This window comes from Anomaloglossus baeobatrachus, chromosome 2 (assembly GCF_048569485.1).
Source record: "Anomaloglossus baeobatrachus isolate aAnoBae1 chromosome 2, aAnoBae1.hap1, whole genome shotgun sequence".
Taxonomy (NCBI): domain Eukaryota; kingdom Metazoa; phylum Chordata; class Amphibia; order Anura; family Aromobatidae; genus Anomaloglossus; species Anomaloglossus baeobatrachus.
The window spans coordinates 664,023,021-664,040,859 of NC_134354.1; the positions used below are offsets into that span (position 1 = coordinate 664,023,021).

A 17,839-nucleotide genomic window follows, 5' to 3' on the forward strand; every position below is an offset into this window, starting at 1 on the left:
CCAGACATCCAAGCCCTCTTCACCTCATGCAGACTACAATTCAAAAGTATCTCCCCGGATCCGTGCTTTCCTTAACCAAGAATCAGCAAAAACATTAGTGCATGCCCTCATCATCTCCTGTCTAGACTACTGCAACCTCCTGCTCTCTGGCCTCCCTTCCAACACTCTTGTACCCCTCCAATCTATCCTAAACGCTGCGGCCCGCTTAATCCACCTCTCCCCTCGCTATTCCCCAGCCTCGCCACTCTGCCAATCCCTTCACTGGCTTCCCATCGCCCAACGACTCCAGTTCAAAACATTAACCATGACATACAAAGCCATCCACAACCTGTCTCCTCCTTACATCTGTGACCTAGTCTCCCGGTACCTACCCGCACGCAACCTCAGATCCTCACAAGATCTCCTTCTCTACTCCTCTCTTATCTCCTCTTCCCACAATAGCGTACAAGATTTCTCCCATGCCTCCCCCATACTCTGGAACGCTCTATCACAGCATATCAGACTCTTCCCTACCGTGGAAAGCTTCAAGAGGAACCTCAAGACCCATCTCTTCCAACAAGCCTACAACCTACAATAACCCTCAGTCCAGTACATCACTGCGCAACCAGCTCTGTCCTTACCTATTGTACCATCACCCATTCCCTATAGACTGTGAGCCCTCGCGGGCAGGGTCCTCTCTCCTCCTATACCAGTCTGTTATGTACTGTTAATAACTGTTGTATGTATACCCTCTTTCACTGTAAAGCGCCATGGAATAAATGGCTCTATAATAATAAATAATAATAATAATAATAATGAGACTAAACAAAAAACAGACAATAGTTAAGTTCTAAAATTAAGGTTTAAATTCACACATACATGAACCCCCATGCCTCTGTTTTATTAACATACACAAATTATTGATCCAAAGACAACATTCAGTGAAACCATATCTGGATTATGAAGTAATCCGATTCTAGAAATGTACAATATTTTATTTGCAGAATTAATGGCACAGTGTTCAATTCAGTGTTATCCTTATTTAGTTAATTTATATAGCGCCATCATACATCATATTCCACAGCGCTTTACAGACAGGGGTTGACAATCTGAGCTCCCTATGAGTATGTCTTTGGAGTTTGGTAAGAAAAAAGAGGAAACTCACACAAGCACAGGGAAAACATACAAACTCCTTGCAGATGTCGTCCTTTGGACCCAAGTGCTGTAATGTAATAGTGCTAACCACTGAGTCACCATGCTGCCCATGCAGGGCCACAATATAATGAAACCAGAGACTAGTGTTATAAAAAAACTCCCCTGATCAGTGAAAAACGGCCATGGATCCTGGACCTCGGTGATTTAGTGAGCAAGTATTAAGGCATTAGACAAGTGTCGCGGGCGGAGGAGGGGACGCTGCGCCCTCCCACTGCTCGGGTCCGGCTGCTGCTGCTGCTCGGTGGTGGCTCAAGCGGTGGGCCGGATCCCGGGGACTCGAGCAGCGCTCCTCGCCCGTGAGTGAAAAGGGGATTTGATGGGTGGGGGATTTGATTATTGTCCGTGACGCCACCCACGGTTGTGGTGATATTGGTGACACCACCGCTGCTCTGGACGGGGATCCCGGGAGCGGTGATAGGGAGCAGCTTTGTTGTTAGTTCTCCCCTCCGTGGGTAGGGGGTGTGTTGTCCCGGGGCCCGGTGATGGGGTAGGGATGGATGGCAGGCGGGTTATGGGGCCTGGTGAGGTGCAGGGTTGCGGGGGAAGCACTGTGCCGCACGGCACGGTGGTACTCACTCAGCCAATGATGAGGACACAGTTCTCGGTAAAACACACGGCTGGATGGACGGGTCCCACAGACGGCTGCGGTGTTGCTTTCTCCCGGCAGGTTGATGGTGACTGCCTTTCCCTGCACCTATGTACGGTAGATGGTTCCAATGGGTTCCCACCGGTAACCCGCACCCCAGCTTGGATATGGGCTGGGGGAGCCCCTTTTGCCCGCAGGCTCTGGCCCTGGGAAACGGTTGCCTTGGCGGTGGCGGTGTCTCCCTCTCTTGGTTGGACTGTTGCCTTCTGTCGGGACTTGGCTGTTGGGAAACCCAGGAGGTTCTCTTCACTAACGAATTCGGCAAATTCACGGCGACTCCTAGCCTTGCCGGGGTCCGTAAGCCCCTGCCAGATGGTGCTGGTTTCTCTTTGCGTACCGGTCCGGTACCGCCGGGCCACCGCCCGTCCACGGTCCTTGCGGTAGACTCCAATCGGCCACTCCTGCAGACGGTCACCACCGTGTGCCAACCTTGCTGATCTGTCCGGGCCACACACCCGGACCAACTTCAGGCTGCTTAACTGCCACTTTTCCTTCCTCTCACTTTCCACTCAAAACCTAATCTGCCTGGTTTTCCCGCCTCCAGGACTGTGAACTCCTTGGTGGGCGGGGCCAACCGCCTTGCCCACCCCCTGGTGTGAACATCAGCCCCTGGAGGAAGGCAACAAGGGTTTTGTGTCTGACTTCGGTGTGCCTGCTGGGAGTGTGGGGTGTGTGGGTGTTGTTCTCTGTGGCCCCTGGCTTGTCCATGGCGCCACATTCCCCCTTAGTTAAATGCAGACCGTCCGCGGGCTGCCCGTCCATCACCGGTTTTATTTTCACCAACTGGAAAATAGAAAAAACGGTAAAACACATTACAATTAAAATAACTTCTTCCCACATCGGGAGGTACTCTTACTTAAACATTACGGTTATGGCTTCCGCTCTCTCCCACCCAAGCAACCTGGCCCTGATGCTGCCCCTAAGCAAACAGGCAGCACCCCTTGACCCCAGTCCTGCACAAGTTGCCCGAGCGGGTTCTGTCCTTTTCAGGGGACCCACGTCCATGGGGAACCCCTGAAACCCCCAGAGGATCGCCACCGGTTCCGGTGGTGGCTGGGCCCCAGCCTGCTCCACTGCGGGCCCTTCCTCCAATCTGCCTCTCCGGAGGCGGTTACGGTGAAAGCCACAACCACATTATTATTTACATGCCACAAGTTTGTGGCTGCCCTGCTAGTTCTCGGGCCTGTTCATAAGGAGTTCCTTATGCATAACTTGTAAAGGGGGTCCCAACGGGGACCAGTTGCCGGCAACGACCGGTGCAAATCACGTTGACAATCAGGTAATTTTTCGGTACTCATTTTCTTATCATTTTTGCAAAACTTTCAAACTTTAAACGGTCCTTTTGGTGGTCCCAACGGGGACAAGGACAACGGTATTCCGCTGCCATCACTCTGAGTCCTCGGCATCACTTGGGGGAGGGAGCGCGGTGCACACACGGGCCTCCTGGCTGCCCCTCAACTTCGCATCCAGCGCAAACCACCCCCTCTCCCCGCAGTGCCGGGTGTATTGTACCAGGTCCCCTGGCATCAGGTTGCGGCCTGGGTGCTCTTCTGGCAGATGAGCGTTAACGTCCCGCCAGGCTATGAAGACTTCGGCCTCCAGGCCCGGTTCATATATAAAGCCATAGCCCCGGCGGACATCAAACCGCCTCACCTGCCCTTCATACAGGGGGCCCCGGACGCGGAAGGTCGCTTGCCTCAGGCTCTCCTTCTCCCGGATTGTAAAGGCCACCATCTCTGCCTTCTTCTTCTTCCGTTCTGCGATCTCCGGGCCCAACGGTACCGGCTCCCTATCCCAGTACGGTGCTGTTGCGAGCTCCGGCGCATGGGTCGGGCCCCGCGAGACCTTCCGGACACTGCCCACCACTGGCGATCTGGGTGGAAGGTCCCGCGGTGACTTGGCCTGGGATGCTGCTTTGCAGCTACAACCCAGCGCAACCTCAGCCGAGGTGTGGGGGATTGGCACAGGGGCTTTCTTCCGCTGGGCCTTCTGCACGGAGTGGCCTGTCGGCTCCGGCTCGGGGAAATTCGCTGAAAAAGCCTCCGGCTCAGGCTTCTGGGCTTTCCAAGGGAGCACCTCCGGTCGGCTACGGGCTCCGGCTACAGGTCGGTCTGCCTGGGCGGACATGCGGGGTATCGCTACTGGTTGCGGGGGTAGCGGGCCTTGTGGCGGGGTCACGGCAGCTGGGTACGGGTAGCGAGGGAGGTAGTAGGGCGAGCGGGTTGAGACCGGGTCCCGCAGCCGCGATGACCGACCCACTAGGGGTATCGGGGCGTGGGTCACTCACCCTCCCTTCCGCAACTTCCTCCTCGCGTCTCCGCACGGTCGCTATGACCTCCGTCATGTCAGTCTCCCACTGCTCCAAGAGGAGCTGCATTTTGACCTGCAGCCTCTGTTGGAGCTGCACGGTCCGGATCTACACCCACGCCGCGGTTCCAGGCGCAGGGGCTACGGTGCTACGGGACGGCATAAACATCTTGCTGGCGGCCTCTCCCAGGAACAAGATGGCCGCAGGGTCCTGGTGTCCCTGCTTTTATAGCCGCGCTCACATGCGACCAGCCGCCATTTCGTCCCCCTCAGTCTCTTTCCGGCTCTTGCTCTACAGGGGCGGGGTTTTGGCCTTCGCGCCTTTACTACTCGAGGAGACGCTCGAGCGGGAATTCTTCGCGCCCAAATGGCGGCTTTTCAAATTTTCCGGCCAGACACCTCCGGCGGTCACACAAGGCGCACTTCCACCAGTTGGTAGAATGGTAGGATCCTGTTCGTGACGCCAAGTTGTCGCAGGCGGAGGAGGGGACGCTGCGCCCTCCCACTGCTCGGGTCCGGCTGCTGCTGATGCTGCTCGGTGGTGGCTTGAGCGGTGGGCCGGATCCCGGGGACTCAAGCGGCGCTCCTCGCCCGTGAGTGAAAAGGGGATTTGATGGGTGGGGGATTTGATTATTGTCCGTGACGCCACCCACGGTTGTGGTGATATTGGTGACACCACCGCTGCTCTGGACGGGGATCCCGGGAGCGGTGACAGGGAGCAGCTTTGTTGTTAGTTCTCCCCTCCGTGAGTAGGGGGTTGGTTGTCCCGGGGCCCGGTGATGGGGTAGGGATGGATGGCAGGCGGGTTACGGGGCCTGGTGAGGTGCAGGGTCGCGGGGGCAGCGCTGTGCCACACAGCACGGTGGTACTCACTCAGCCAATGATGAGGACACAGTTCTCGGTAAAACACACGGCTGGATGGACGGGTCCCACAGACGGCTGCGGTGTTGCTTTTTCCCGGCAGGTTGATGGTGACTGCCTTTCCCTGCACCTATGTACGGTAGATGGTTCCAATGGGTTACCACCGGTAACCCGCTCCCCAGCTTGTATATGGGCTGGGGGAGCCCCTTTTGCCCGCAGGCTCTGGCCCTGGGAAACGGTTGCCTTGGCGGTGGTGGTGTCTCCCTCTCTTGGTTGGACTGTTGCCTTCTGTCGGGACTTGGCTGTTGGGAAACTCAGGAGGTTCCCTTCACTAACGAATTCGGCAAATTCACGGCGACTCCTAGCCTTGCCGGGGTCCGTAAGCCCCTGCCAGATGGTGCTGGTTTCTCTCTGCGTACCGGTCCGGTACCGCCGGGCCACCGCCCGTCCACGGTCCTTGCGGTAGACTCCAATCGGCCACTCCTGCAGACGGTCACCACCGTGTGCCAACCTTGCTGATCTGTCCGGGCCACACACCCGGACCAACTTCAGGCTGCTTAACTGCCACTTTTCCTTTCCACTCAAAACCTAATCTGCCTGGTTTTCCCGCCTCCAGGACTGTGAACTCCTCGGTGGGCGGGGCCAACCGCCTGGCCCACCCCCTGGTGTGAATATCAGCCCCTGGAGGAAGGCAACAAGGGTTTTGTGTCTGACTTCGGTGTGCCTGCTGGGAGTGTGGGGTGTGTGGGTGTTGTTCTCTGTGGCCCCTGGCTTGTCCAGGGCGCCACACAAGAGCTTAGTAATATTCAGCCTTTGTCTGCTTCTGACAATTACTCGCAGAATTGTTTGTTCAAACAAGTGGTTTTGCGTGTCATATATCATAGGGAAAAATGAAATGAATGCTCTGAGCTGACTTACTGCAAAAAGCGCTGTATAATCTGTGATACTGTGAACAAGTTCCTCAAGACACAGGGATGGCCATGTAAATAATGCTTTGCTGAGAGCAGAAAGGGATCTATTGTTTGATGACATTGGATGACAGGAAAACCTTCATAATAACGGAATATAATAATTACATTGACTTTGCACATAACACAGGAAAATTACTTTTCCAATGTGGTTAAAACAGCATATCAGATATTTATTTGTTAATGCTCTATTAAAGGGATTGTCCCCTACTTGGAAAACCCAATCTTAAATACTAAATTTTCAAGTGTTAAATTTATACAGACACATACTGCACCTTTCCAGTGATATCCACATCAGGTCTTCCGAGGCTTGTGTGACATTATTATGCCATACTGCACTGCACCCAATCAGTGGCTGCTAATGAGGCCACGTAAAGAAAGTTACAGAGCAAAACAATCACCACACACTGAAGACTCAGTTTATAGTCAGAAATAATACATACTACTATATAGTGTTAAGCCTGCTTTACATGTTGCAATTTCGCATACGATATTGTATGCGATTTGCAACGCCCCCATCGTATGTGCAGCACGTTCAATTAGTTGAATGTGCCACACAAACGATTAACCCCCGTCACACGTACTTACCCGTCCATACGACCTTGCTGTGGGCAGCGAATGTCCACTTCCTGGAGTGGGAGGGACATTCGGCGTCACATCGACGTCATGCGGCAGCCAGCCAATAGAAGCGGAGGGGCGGAGATGAGCGGGACGTAAGCATCCCGCCCACCTCCTTCCTTCTGCATTACCGGCCGGGAGCCGCAGGACACTGGTAAGATCTGTTCATCATTCCCGGGGTGTCACACACTGCGATTTGTGCTACCCCGGGTACGATGAACAATCTGACGTGCAATTCTAGAGACAGGTACGATGTGTATGCGATGAATGTTTTACTGTTCAATCGCAATCGCACGTACCTATCACACACTGCAATGTACCTTACGATGCCGGATGTGCGTCACTTACGACGTGACCCCGCCGACCCATAGTAAGATACATTGCAGCGTGTAAAGCGGGCTTTACTGAACAACATCCGCCATACCAAGGCCAGTAATACATTGCAAAATAATGCCGCCACTCCATGACCAAATATCACCACATAGGGTCTGAATATAACCACTGTCCTGTTACTGAGCAAAATCCACTGCACAAAGACCAGGGGGTTCACACCACAAATCCCCAAAAAATGTGCAATATGTGAACTTGGCCTAAAGTAGCAATGTCCTTCACCACACACACAATATAAATTTTCACCTCTGTCTACCCCATATAATGGTAACGATTATGACCCTCTTTATAGCCTTAGGAACTATAGTAAAACTCTGCAAAGTACAAAAGTACAGGGATAACGCACACACACACACACACACACACACACACACACAGTGATGGCACAGCACAGGGGCAACACACACAGTAATGGCACAGCACAGGGATAACACACACAGTGATGGCATAGCACAGAGGGCAACACACACACAGTTATGGCACAGCACAGGGAACAACACATTCACAGTGATGAGACAGCACAGGTGGCAACACACACAGTAATGGCACAGCACAGGGGGCAACACACACAGTGATGGCACAGCACAGGGGCAACACATACAGTGATGGCACAGCACAGGGGCAACACACAGTGATGGCACAGCACAGGGCAGTTTCTTTCTATAGTGTTACAGGCAGACATTTGTACATTACAGTATAATACTCACCTGCTCCTGTGATGTGAGAGATGATGTTAGTGGCTCTGGACTCCCTGCTGCACTTCCTGTGGGTTTTCTTGGCTGCTCCTCCTGTCCTCTGCTTTTTCTTTCTATTCCTTCTGTTCCCTGCTCCTCACTGTTTTTTTTTGCTCTCTGTTTGCGCTTCTCTCTTTTTTTATGCTCTCTACTCCTCCTCCAGTCCAGCACTGTTTTCCTGTCCATTGTTTCTTTCTCCCATGCTGTACTGAACAAGCTCCGCCCCCTCTCCTGATTGGTTGTTCTCCTCTTGGCATCTCTCACAGCTCTCTGACTGGAAGAAGCTGCCTGGCCACTCCCTCCTTTTAAGCACAGGCCGCACACAGTGTGCAGTGTGGGCAAGTCTGCATCGCTGCATTAGTCAGCCTGCAGTTATACAAACAGTGCCACCACCCAGCAGCCTTAATCAGCTGCTTGGTGATGGCCCGAAGGCATGATACATGAAATTGAAAATGCACTCACCGCAGGCAGCCGTCAAGGGCCCCTACAGCTTACGGACCCCATAGCAGTGGCGTGGTCTGCCTCTATTGACGATAGGCCACTGCTTGTGGGGACCATGAAATGTGGAGCTGTGGTGGACATCACATGAGGGGCTGTGGATGCAATTATACTGTAGTGGGAACTGAGGTGCCATTATACTGTATGGGGGATTATGACGGTCATAATACTGTATGAGGTGCTGTTGGGCCATCATATTAAATATGAGGGGTTGTGGTGCACATCATAAAATATATGGGGGTCAGTGGTGGTGACCATACTATATATTGAGGAGTTGTTGAGGTTATCATACCAGCTGTGGTAATCATCATACCATGTAGCAGGACAGTGTGTGGAGGGGGTACAGTTTACAAAAGGCAGTGTGGTGGGCAATCAAAAAAAGGCGGATCCCCAGCACAAAGAACGTCCATAGAAACTTGAAATAAATTTAAAATTTCATTTTATTCCAATAATGGTTAAAAAAGGGGGAAGAAGGAATAAAACATAACTCCTCCGATCTACGTGTTTCAGACGCGATCATCATGACTAGCAATATCGAGCGTGTAAGTACCCGCCCCCATCGCCCATGTGATATCGTGTGATCGCTGCCGCTGCAAACTTTATTGCTACGGCAGCGTCACACGCACTTACCTGGTCGGCGGCGTCGCTGTGACTGCTGAACAATCCCTCCCTCAAGGGGGAGGGACGTTCGGCGACGTCACCGCGACGTCACTAAGCGGCCGGCCAATCAAAGCGGAGGGACGGAGATGAGCAGGACGTAATATCCCGCCCACCTTTTTCCTTCCGCATTGCGGCTGCCGCATGAGCGATGAACAACATAGATAAACAACCCTTACCGAATTTTGAGTTTGGGACGACCTCTCCATGGTGAACGGTTTTCACCATTTTTGAGGTTGCTTAAGTTCGCTGGTAAGTGTCACACGCTGCGATATCGTTAATGACGCCGGATGTGCGTCACTAACAACGTGACCCCGACGATAAAACATTAACAATATCGTAGAGTGTAAAGCCCCCTTTAGCCCCTACATCATGCTACTCTTAGATCACACAGCAAAAATCTGGTGACAGATTCCCTTTAAAGAAAATAAACACAAAAATCAGATGAGCAGATTAGCAATATGTGAGTCATATTCAGAAAATACATTGTTCTCATTGTCACGGAGTGAATGCTATCACTGGAATTATGATGGAAATCTCCAAGGTTCCACGTAGCATTTCCCAATGAATAATACATTTAAGAACAAAATGTCTTAAACAAAATTAGATATTATTTACATAAAATTGTCTTTTTAGAGCTATTTCACCTTGGATCATAATGAATGATATGTTGTAAATATAATTCTGCAATGTTCTTACTTGATGGTAAAAGTTTAATTTTAAACAAAGACTTGGACTTTATAATTGTTGTATGATTCATTGGGATACGGTTCCTATTGTGTGTTAGTGTACAAATACTGTGAGGAGATCATATATACAATCATCTATTACTGTATCAATTTTTTGTTTCAAATTTTAAATTACATTTTAAAACAAAATAACCAAAAACTTAAACAAGACAAGTCTTTAGATTTAGCAAAGATAGGGTAAGTCACCTTTGGAGATTGCTGCACACCTCTGGACTTTTAGTAGTGGATTTATCTTTGGTTGCAGCTTATTGTTGCTTGTCATTTTCATAATTTCGCTGCAGCGACAGGTACGATGTTGTTCCTCGTTCCTGCGGCAGCACACATCGCTGTGTATGAAGCCGCAGGAGCGGGAACTTCTCCTTACCTGGCTCCACCAGCAATGCGGAAGGAAGGAGGTGGGTGGGATGTTTACGTCCCGCTCATCTCCGCCCCTCCGCTTCTATTGGCCGCCTGCCGTGTGATGTCGCTGTGATGCCACACGACCCGCACCCTTAGGAAGGAGGCGGGTCGCTGGTCAAAGTGACATCGCAGGGCAGGTAAGTGCGTGTGAAGCTGCCGTAGCGATAATGTTCGCTACTGCAGCTATCACAAGATATCGCATCTGCGATGGGGACAGGTACTATCGCGCTTGGCATCGCTATCATCGGCTAGCGATGTCGCAGCGTGCAAAGTACCCCTTAGACTATGAGAACAGGACAGCTTTTAGATTTACGCAAACCCAATGAGTTGTCAAGCAGAAGACACTTGAGAAAACTCTGGAGTATTTTTCCTATAGCCGTTTTTTTGCTTGGGAATCAACCTAATAACACCCTGAGCTATTAGGAAATGTGAGAACAGATTGTAATTTGTATACAGGAAAAAAACAATTTCTACCACCAAGAGCAAAACAGTAACAATACAGTGACATGGCAAGCATTTGCATAACTAATCATATGCTAAATAGTTGCAAGTCAAACTTATGAATAAGATAGCCAAGATGATTGTTTATAAAGTGAAGATAGTCACACATTCAAAGGTATAGTCGATAGTGAGAGTCTGATATTCAAAAGTACAAAACATTGTTACTGTTTTGCTCATGAGTAAAGGAAGCAGAAAGACAGCTCAATGGTTTTACCCATCATGAGATGTTTCTTGTGTGGCACCATGTGACATTTTTATAGACATCAGTTGAACCAGCTGATAGTACCGTATTTTTCAGTAAGTGCTGGGATTGCTTTCTAATTACTGAGAGATTTCAGCTTGTGTCATGACTTTCCATGGCTTTTTGCACCTTTTTTTCTTAATGTGGTCAATATTTTTTTCCCTGTGTAATATCTCATTATTGCACATAACTTAATTTATGAACATCAATGGTTTGATTCCTTTACATGTGTGGATTAGATGGGTTGTTAGCAACATCTGGAGAGAATATTATGTTAATAGCACCTTTAGAAATATAGTTCCATAGAAAATGTTATTTCGCCTGCTGTATTATACACCACTCATTATTCAGCATAATTGTCATACTATCTTTATTCTGTGAGTTGATATGATCATGGCAATACCAAATTTGTATATTTTTTTCTATGTTTTGCTACTTTTGCACAAGAAATTACTTTTTAAAAACAAAAAAGGGGTCACTATATTCTGATACCCATATTTTTTTTTTCACAGATGGAATAATATGAGGGCTTGTTTTTTTGCAGGACAAACTATGGTTTCTACTGGTACCATTTTGGGGTACATACAACTTTTCACTGTTTATTTTTTAGCTGGAGGAGAACACAAAAACATTAAAGGGGTTGTCCAGTTTTAGAGTACAAGTCTGCAGACACTCTATGTGTCATCAGAAATGTTAATCCTCATAGCGCACAATGTGCTCACTGTCAGGATCCTCTGGTGATAGCATCAGGAGCAGGCGGTCATGTGACTCTAAGTATGCAATTTGCATACATCCGGCTATATTCCATCTAGACGAGAACTCTGATTTATACCTCTTTTTGTTTCACTACTTTTTCACTTGAAAAATCCCTTTTTATAAAAAATATTGTTTTTTGTGTCCTAATTGCATGAGGGCTTGTTTTTTGTGTAACATGCTGTATATATTTTTGTACTATTTTCAAATATATACAACTGTATACTGAATGTTTTTTTCATTCAGCCAAGATTAGGGCTATGTTCACATGCAGTGTTTTTGCATGTTTTTTTTAATGCTTTTTTCTGCAGAAAAGAAGCTGCGTTTTACAGTACCAGCAAAATCTACGCGATTTCAGAAATCTCATGCACACGCTTGTTTTTCTTTTCTGACTGAATGGGAACACTGCAGCGTTTTTCAAATCTGCAACATGTCAATTCTTGCAGCATATTTTCACCTATAGAAAACAATAAAAAAAGTGCAAAAATGCTACAAAAAATCACAACAGGTTTAGCTGCATTCTTTCACCATTTCGTGCTTTGGTTTTGGTAAATAAAACTACGGTAACTCTATTATAATAATAATTTTAATAATTGTATTCATTTATATAGCGCTATTAATTCCACAGCACTTTACTTATACATGTATTGTAGACAAATCAAAAATGTAATCCACAGCACACAAAAAAACGCAGCAAAGAGGAGCAGTTTCATTTTACCTGTAGAAAAAAAGGTGCAAAAACACTGAGTGTAAACATAGCCTTACAAAAACATCAATTATGGCATAATGTTTTTTATTATTATTATTATTATTATTATTATTATTATTATGTAATGGCATTCACCTTATTGGATGAAAAAAAAAATAATAAAGTTTCAGAGTGTGAGTCATTAAAAATTGTGATGATACCAAATGTGTCATTTTTGCAGGGGTCAGGTTTTTTAAAAAATAAACAATTTTTATTATTAAAACTGCGATATTATGTTTTGGGGTAGGGGAGGGGTTACATTTTTTAACACAGAAATTTAGGGCACCTTTTATGTGTTTCACCAAATGTGACAATCTCCAATCTGCGCTGTGACTTTGGTGTGATGCTGCATGGGCCAGATCAGAATGCTGCATGGTACCCTAGAAAAAGAAATGTGCTTATGTTGAGATACACAATTTGCAGAGACACTCATGTGCAGCAGGTTTGGATTTCATGTGATGTTTGTTCACAGTGTGACCACATTTATATCATTGTGTTGTGATATGGCATCACCATACTGAAAGCTTTGGGCTGTGACGTGTTATGGCCGAAGTCGCCATCAGAAGTTATGTAGTAGAAAGAAGCTGGCTTTGAAAAATCTGAAAACTATTCTGTACAATTAATTTTTGAATATACAGTATGTATACAATTCTGTTACATAAGATTACAGATTTCTATGCACAATGGGAAATAAGAAGTTACATAAATCAAAAGAAAACACCACATAAACTTCTCTCAACAGTAAAACAAATTAGGCTCCACTCCTTATCTGCTCACCACATACTGACGTCTTGCTTAGTTCCCAGGAGTCTACACCCTTGGTCTGTCAAGGTCCTTTCCTCTCAGCTCCAAAAATGGCTACCACCCTGGAAAAACTCTTGCCTGATACAAGATATGAACTTAAACTAGAAGTCCCTCGAGGTTTCGAAATATTCAGTGCACATTTTGATAAATATGGCTTCTACAGTACAATTAATAGACTGGTTATGGCTATAACAGCAAGAAAGTGTTCTACAACCAGATACTAGTATGAATACTCACTGTATACAGAGTATGGAGAAACAATTACACTAACAATACACCTATTTATAGTGATGATGATGTTTACACGATTGAACATTTTTACATGTGGTTAGCGTAATTGAGGTTCTGAGGAAGGTGGTGACATGAAATTAGAAATGATGGCCATACAGCAAAACCACAGTCATCATACAATCATTAGAGACCATCACTCATCAGAGTTCACAATACAGGTGTAGAACGGAGCAGGGGTGGTAGTAGTGGGCAAGGGAGTGACTTTGGACGCTCCAGCACATACATGAAATACCTGGTTCTGGCTAGGTGTGTGAACTTTCGCCTCGTGGGCTGGGAACCCATGTAGGCTGTATATTGCCACTGACATCAGCTGGCCAGGACCGGGGGATACCTCACAAAGAGACCAACAGTTCACTTTAAACCACAATGCTTTACTGTACAGTTTTTTCACCATTTTACGTTCCAGATAGCAGACTCATATGTTTCAGTACGTTACAATTTTAATCAGCATTAACAGACACAATTCAACTTCCCCCTGGGTTGCACCTGATCTACCTGGGCTGGTGAGTCCCAGTACAATCCAGTCCAGCGTAACAGTACACACTGTGACAGTCCCCTTTGTTGCCTGCAGTCCTATGTCCAGTCTCTTTATGGTGTTATATTGACCGTAGTAAAGACTTGCACTCCCGGATATGTAGCAGGAAACGTCTCAGTTGGTAGACTGTGCTCACATGCCAGTAGGTGTTAACCCGGTACCATGACGGTTAAGGGACCTAGATACTAGAGTCCTGCACCAGTAGAAGTCACCAAATACCTTGACAGTTTAAGGTCACTGGCCACTAAAGTTCCATTCTCAGTCTCCTATAGTCTGGATCACTTTGTTTGAAATCGGTCTCTAGTTACATCCTTGTTCACACACTGTGCCTCCGGCCACAAACAATGTTCACGATATCTTGCCTTTTGTCTCCTCTCTGTTACCACAAACCAACCACTGTATGCAACCTTCAAGACCGACCATACGTCTGAAACTTTCACTCACTAGACCCTCACAGACTCTTTCTAGAATGAACCATCACTTTCCCTCTCAGTTGACCCCTCTCAGGGTGGGCTAGTCCCAACACTTAACTTCTTCTGGCTCTATAGTCCAGCAACCTCTTTACTAAACATCCTAATATAAATACTGTACATTACATTATTCATTACACTATACATTATCACACTCTACATCATTATACAATACATCTCACATGACACAACTGAAATTAAATAAGCATATAGCTGGGATGATTTAGGAAAACCTGCACTCGCAGGGGGTTGGACCCGATGGCCCTTGATTTCCTTTCCAACTCTACCATTCTATGATTCTATGACACAATATTTACAAAAGATTCAAGACATCATTCAAACAATACAACATAACAATACATTGACGCTGTTGGTGTCTTCAGGGGTAAGAACACAATAGCTATTGTCCACCACAGGGTGCAAACTTTATTAAAGGGAACCTGTCACCACTTTTTTTGGCTATAAGCTGCGGCCACCACCACTGGGATCTTATATACAGCATTCTAACCTGCTGTATACAAGAGCCCAGACCGCTGTGTAGAACATAAAAAACACTTTATAATACTCACCTAACGGTCGTGCGGTGAACCTTATGGGCGTCTCCATTGTCCGGTGCTGGTGCCGCCTCTTTCGGCCATCTTTGTTCTTCTTCTTTAGCCGCGGTGCATGACAGGTCCGACGTCATACACACTCGCCGGCATTCAGGTCCTGAGCAGGCGCACTTTGATCTGCCCTGAGCAGGGCAGATGAAAGTATTGTAGTACGCCTGCACAGGACCGGCGAGTGTGTATGACATAGCCGCGTCATGCACCCAGGCTTCAGAAAGAAGATGAAGATGGCCGAAAGAGGAGTTGCCGGCACCGGACAACAGAGACGCCCATAAGGCCCACCGCGCGACTTTAGGCAAGTATTTTAAAGTGTTTTTTATGTTATACCCCCAGCCTGGGCTCTTATATACAGCATGTTAGAATGCTGTATATAAGAGCCCGGTGGTGGCCGCAGCTTATAGGCCAAAAAAGTGGTGACATGTTCCCTTTAAATAGATCTCTTAGATTTGGTGAGACTGGTTTAGATACAGTACCGTAAAAATGTAGGGGTTTTTTCCTCGTGTCTAAAACAAATGCTTTCCAAAATAAAGTGTTAATAGTTAACAAAATGCAATACTTAACCATCATATAATACCATCAGGAAAACATCTGATTGGCTCCAAATTGATTCTGCAGGAGGACAATGACCCCAATCATACAGCCTATGGCATTAAAAACTAAGTCCTGGAAGTTATGATATGGTCACCCCAAGACCCTGTACAAGCCTACATACACAGAAGGTCTGCGGTTATTTCTCCAAGATGTTTGAAAGAACTTCCCCGTTCAGTTCCTTCAAAAGCTACTGTATGTGCAAGTTGCAAGTGTACCTGCAAAAAATGAGGCTTTGATGTTGTTTTAAAGACAAAGGGCGGTACATTAAATAGGGATTTGATTTAGATTTCTATTTTGGTCATTCACTTTGCGTTTTGTTAATTGATAAAAATAAACTATTAACACTTCTATTTTACAAAGCATTAATTTTATTCACAACTGGCTAAAACTTTTGCACAGTTCTCTACATTGAAAAATCTATGACCGAATGGCTGTATAATACTAAAGTCCAAAAAGATTGCAGCACACTTGTATTGTATTAACCGAATGGCTGAAAAGTCCATTTAGAAAATGAGCAGCTAAAAAGTGAAAGAGCTGCTGAGTCTAAGGAGTACTTTGCACACTACCACATCGCAAGCCGATGCTAGCGATGCTGAGCGCGATAGTACCCGCCCCCGTCGCACATGCAATATCTTGTGATAGCTGCCGTAGCGAACATTATCCCTACGGCAGCTTCACACGCACTTATCTGCCCTGCGACGTCGCTCTGACCGGCGACCTGCCTCCTTCCTAAGGGGGCTGGTCGTGTGGCGTCATAGCGACGTCACACGGCAGGCGGCCAATAGAAGCGGAGGGGCGGAGATGAGCGGGACGTAAACATACCGCCCATCTCCTTCCTTCCGCATTGCCGGTGGACGCAGGTAAGGAGATGTTCCTCGCTCCTGCGGCTTCACACACAGCAATGTGTGCTGCCGCAGGAACGAGGAACAACATCGTACCGACATTATGGAAATGACCGACGCTACACAGATCGCCGATTTTCGACGCTTTTGCGATCGTTTATCGGCGCATCTAGGCTTTACACGTTGCGACATCGTTACCGGCGCCGGATGTGTGTCACTTTCGATTTGACCCCGAAGATATCGCAGTAGCGATGTCGCAACATGCAAAGTACCCCTAAGGCCATGTGCACACTTTGCGTTTCTTTCTGCGTTTTGGCTGCGTTTACGACTGCACTGTGTCATTGACAAAATGCATGCGTTCTGATTCCCCAGCAAAGTCAATGACAATCATGCAAAATCTGTGCGCACAATGCTTTTTGAAACGCAGCGTTTTGATTGTCAAAAATTTGTCAAAATCTCTGCGTTTGAAGAAGCAGCATGTCAGTTGTTTTTGCCATTTTGGCAGCGTTCTACACCCGTTGAAATCAATGAGTTGTAGAAAATCGCTGCCAAAATGTGAAGCAGTGCGTTTGCACTGCATTATTGTTGCGATCCGTGTGTTTTTTTAACATAACAAAGGCAGGTCTTTCGTCTTTCTCTCTCTGTCGGTCGGTCTCTCTCTATCTCTATGTCCCTATCTCTCTCTCTATCCATGTCGGTCTCTCCCTCCCACCCCCCTCTTATACTCCACGATCACCGGCGCGGTGCTGCACGGCGTTCATACTGTGGTGGCTTCTTCTCTTTTGAAAATGCGCCTATGATTGGTTGCCGCCAGACACTGTCTCACTGCAACCAATCACAACTGCCGGTGGGCGTGTCTATATCGAGCAGTAAAAATAAATAAATAAATAATTTTAAAAAAAACAACGAGCGGTCCCCCCAATTTGGATACCTGACAGGATAAAGCCAAACGGATGAAGGCTGGTATTCTCAGGATGGGGAGCTCCACGTTATGAGGAGCCCCCCAGCCTAACAATATCAGCCAGCAGCCGCCCGGAATAGCCGCATCCACTAGATGCGACAGTCCCGGGACTTTACCCGGCTCATCCCGAATTGCCCTGGTGCGGTGACAAACGGGGTAATAAGGAGTTAATAGGCAGCAGCCCATAGCTACCACTAAGTCCGAGGTTAATCATGGCAGGCGTCTCCCCGAGATACCTTCCATGATTAACCTGTAAGTTAAAGAAAATAAACACACACATCCAAAAAATCCTTTATTTGGAATGAAAGACAAAAAAAAACACCCTCTTTCACCACTTTATTAACCCCTCAAAAACAACTCCAGGTCCGACGTAATCCATGCAAGGTCCCACGACGCTTTCAGCTCTGCTACATGGGAAGCTGACAGGAGCGGCAGTAGAACACCGCTGCTCCTGTCAGCTCCATGCAGCAACT

At 47.3% G+C, this 17,839-nt stretch overlaps 1 protein-coding gene across 2 annotated transcripts in view; it reads left to right on the plus strand.

The window, feature by feature from the left end:
• Window positions 1-17,839, plus strand: part of ARHGEF25 (Rho guanine nucleotide exchange factor 25) — a 517,568-nt gene that overhangs the window by 47,763 nt on the left and 451,966 nt on the right. The window lies entirely within an intron of this gene.